We start from the raw sequence: 4,406 nt of genomic DNA on the forward strand, positions 1-4,406 counted from the left end.
GCTCAATGGCTTTTATTAAGAACTATTACAAGTCACCAAGCAATAGCAGTAGTAGTAGCATTACAAACCAAGCAAGAAAGGGAAGCCAGTAGATTGTAACCAACTTCCTCCGTCAATGAAGCTTCCAGGAGTATAAACTCTCAGCCTCTGCGGTACTAGTAATAACACCCCAGCCTTTCCATGACACCCTGTTAGACGTGTCAGCCCCAGGCCCTGTGTTTTGATACTCTCGGTAATACAACGTGTCAAGTGCAAAATCCCCTTTCCACGGGTACCATCCTGCAGGCTCGATCACGTCACTAATGGATGATTGCATCACCACCGTTCTCGAGTACCTCTGCCATGGCCTTCCAAGATACGTTGGAAACTCTTTTTGAACAGGCTGTAGATCAGCATTTGCAGTAATTTTGCACTTTTGAATAACGATGCCTGTGTTTTGGTTAAGATCGGTTCGGGCTTGAGCTGTGAGCATGTTCTTTTGCTTGGGACCCGGGCGGCGTGCTTGGATTTCACAGTCTTGTAAGACAGCTGCTGCGTTGCCAAAAATGAAGTCAATTGTGCCCACCACCAACACGTAGTGCCACAGCTTGCTTCCCAGAAGGTCCCGCTGCATTTTGAAATGTAATGTCTCGTGCCAAGAATCCATCGCCAACAGCAGCTGCATCATGATCATACAGAATGATTGATACACCATTGAGATTGCAACACGCTCAAACACAACGGTTTGAACTTATACAACTAATATTTTGATTCATGAAAATCTCAAAAGTCTAATATCATTTAACCAATATTTAAAACTAAAATACAATAATGATATAGATTCGTACCTGTAATATTATATAGGGCAAACATATATATATATATATATATATAAACCAACATATTTTCTATTTTTTCTTACAAAAGTCCTGTAACAATTTTTTCTTTGTTAAAGTCCCTCCATATGTTAAATTTGAATAAAAACATAACATAACTTCTAAAAACACATTCTTTTGCTTATGTGGCATACATGTAATATTTACAATGTTAATTAAAAGTATTGGCTTATGTTTATTATAGCAAAATCAATTCGGTTTAAAACATAAAATCGTTCAAACCAAAAGTGCAAACTTGGTTTATCCTTCTGCACATGATTCACCATTCTGCATGCACTACCAATATATCTTAATTAATAACTATCATTGAATATTAGTTTGTGAATGCTAATTTTAAGTATTTAGCCTTCATGATCCAAAGCAGATGAGATCTAAATGAATATGGCAGATATGGGATGCAAATCAATAACCCATTTTTATAACAGCACAAATCATCGATCAGAAACATTTATAGATTTGCTACGTACCATGTCAGTATGGTTTTTTCTTAAATATCATAGCATTAGAATTAGAAGAATTTGTAGATTTACAACTATTAATCCAGTTGGAAGAAATACAATGAAGCCGAACCAAACCAATAGTATCGGTTCAATTTTAATTATTAACAGTTCGATTTTGGTTTTTGATAATCAAAAGCCGTTAATAATGTTTTGGCTCAGGAATTCCCATCAAAACTGGACCATGGACATCCCTTACGTGTAAATATTTGTCACATAAGTAAAAATATATGTTTTTATAAGTTTTGTCACTTTTTTGTTTAAATTTAGCATCTAGAAGTACTTTAACATGCAAAAAGGTAAGGATGGCAAACAAACCCAAATGGGTTGTTTTTGGTCAATTTGGATAACTTTTAAAATTGAGATGGGTCAAGATGGATCAAAAGGATTTTGCAAGAAGGTCTAGATAGGTTGCGAAAATGCTAGTGACTTTTGGTTATAGGTTAGAATGAGTTTGTTTATGGGTTAGAATGGACTAAAACAAGCTTTATCAAATTTTATTTCAAACAAAACCCACGAACCGAATAGAAACCGAGAAATCAAAACCAAAATCATTGAAACCGAACATATACCGAAACCGACCAAAATGAAAAAAAGCAAAACAGAAGCGCAAAAAAATTGAAAAAACCGAACCTGAACCGAGACAAAACCAAGTTTTTTTTTAATGAACGAGGAACCCTGCACCCACCCCTCGAGTATATTCTTCAACAGGAATCACACAAGGGTAGATTATAAACCTCTAGTAAAATGATCGCCCGTAACCCAATAGTTCGTTTTAGGGATTGGCGACTTACCCATTTAGTGACTTTGGCATTGGATGTTCCCCATACGGGTACTGTCGGGTCGGATGAATTCAATTGTAGACGCCTGTTGGCATTCCAGCCTTCCTCCGCCTTTACCCTAACTCAAGCTGAAGAAACTTATTCAATGGTCATTGGTGATCGCTTTTGGTCCCAAATCTTTGGGGTTGCTTTTTCCAATAAACATTGGTTACATTTCTTTATGTTAACATTTTAGTTATTTTACTATTTACGTTTTCGATTTATATTTTGAGTTATTATTTTTTATTAATTTTTTGAGGTGTTTTTGAAACTCTTTGTATTTTAACTTTTACTTAGTTCAAGATGGATTAACTTTACCCATCTTGACCCATATCCATCCTAAACCGAAAAAACCGAGAAATCGAAACCGAAAAACATTTAAACAGAATAGATACCGAAAGGAAAAAAAAGCAAAAATAAACCGAAAAAAAACCGAAGCTGAACCGAGACGAAACCGTTTTTTGTATGAACGAGGACGACGGGGGAGACATTTTAGTTATTTTCATTTTTGCGTTTTTTATTTATATTTTGAGTAATTATTTTTTTATTAAATTTTTTGAATACTTTTTGAGGGGTTTTTGAAACCCTTTACATTTTAACATTTGTTTGGATCAAGATAGATTAACTTTACCCATCTTCACTCATACCCATCATAACCCTCTATTTTAAAAATCTATCCTGACCTATACACGTCCATACACATCCTGACCCAAACCCATTCTAAAGCATTTTCCAAATCCAACCTAACCCACTCATATCGCCACCTCTACAAAAATGTGTTATAAACTTTTATAAAAAAACAAAAGGTATATTATTTTTTTATGGTATAGGTCCTATTATATATATCGAATCTCTCTATTAATATTATTTAACCACTATTTAATTTTAATTTTTTTTGGCAAATGAACACATGACTGACCTACGGTTGCAGAGTTGAAGGTGGTGCTCCGTTGGCATAGCTCTCACTAGCCGTAATAATCGTGTCCTTAATCCCGTCCCCGATAAACATCAAGTTTGGTTTGCTGCTTGGAATACTAAAATTCTCCCTGTACACCCCGGCTTTTATTTTTATCACATACCTGGTTTTACTTTTCGACGGTGCAGCTGCCACAGCAGCCGCCACTGTCTTATAGTCTCCGCTACCATCTGCCGCCACAGTCACATCTGGCGTTTCTGTCCCCAACTCCAACAACTTCCTGTCTCCAGCAGACAACCACTCTGGCCACATCACTATCTTCTCATCCTTAAACATTTTAATGTTAGCCTCCTCCTGGTCTACCATATCCGAGTCCGTCATGCTCTTAATCATAGCCAATACATTGCTACACATCTTTCCTCCTTTTCCCTGATTTTTAATTACTAACTTGCGTAACAGCCAGGAGGGTGTCTCGTGCGATAAGCTGTCCAAACAAGTTTCCTTGTTGGTAATAGTGGTACTCATGAAGGTTATAAGATCGTTAGCATGTTGGCGTATAGGTTTCTTGTTTGGATACGCCTTAAGGTCGTTGATGACCGTGTCGATTCGTCGTATGGTTTCGGATCCTAGCTCTAAGCAGTCATGGAGAGCGAGTTTGGTGCGTTTGGAGAGAGTGGCATCCGCTGTGATCAGTAGGTGGCTTATGGTTTGGAGATTGGTTTGGATGGTGTCTTTGGCTTTATTGATGGTGATTTGGATCAAGTCTTTTATAGTTGAAGTGGTGGAAATTGGGGTGGTGGAAAGGGTGGAGTGGCAGAGTTGTGGGTATAAGGTGGCGGAACATGTGGATTTGATTAAGGATGGTAGTGTGGTTCCATGAACAACGGAAGTTACAAGTAATGATGCTAAAACAACAAGACGGAAGTTCAACATTCCGGCGACAATAAAGTTGTTTGATTTTGGATTTGATAAAAGTATTGTGGTGTTGATGAATTAAAGTGTGGTGTTGATGAATCAAACTTGTAAATTATAGTTATTCACACACAAAAGTCCCTATGATGTTTAGAACCAACATTGAAATTTTAGCAATTTGTGTACTTCTAGTTTTCCAAATGACACAAATACCTACACTGTTAAAAAATCTATTTAGGCAAAAATAAGTTTTAATATACATAAATATCCTCAAAAATGAAACCTACACGTACATCTACCTACACTCGTAGTTTTTAGGTTATACTATTAAGTAACATAATTACACATTTTTAAGTTTGCCATGCATAATCCTACACATAATCAC

General features: G+C 36.5%; 1 pseudogene across 1 annotated transcript; it reads right to left on the reverse strand.

Moving 5' to 3' along the window:
• On the reverse strand, window positions 1-4,093 carry LOC143541505 (pectinesterase-like; annotated as a pseudogene). Its single transcript, XR_013136762.1, has 2 exons — window positions 3,113-4,093; window positions 1-658 (listed from the first exon to the last, which is right to left on the reverse strand). The product of XR_013136762.1 is annotated as a pectinesterase-like (transcript).
• Between the last annotated feature and the right edge of the window lie 313 nt (window positions 4,094-4,406).

This window comes from Bidens hawaiensis, unplaced genomic scaffold, assembly GCF_021521415.1.
Source record: "Bidens hawaiensis isolate Kalapana, Puna unplaced genomic scaffold, B.hawaiensis_p1.1 tig00012605_1, whole genome shotgun sequence".
In the NCBI taxonomy this organism is placed as follows: Eukaryota; Viridiplantae; Streptophyta; class Magnoliopsida; order Asterales; family Asteraceae; genus Bidens; species Bidens hawaiensis.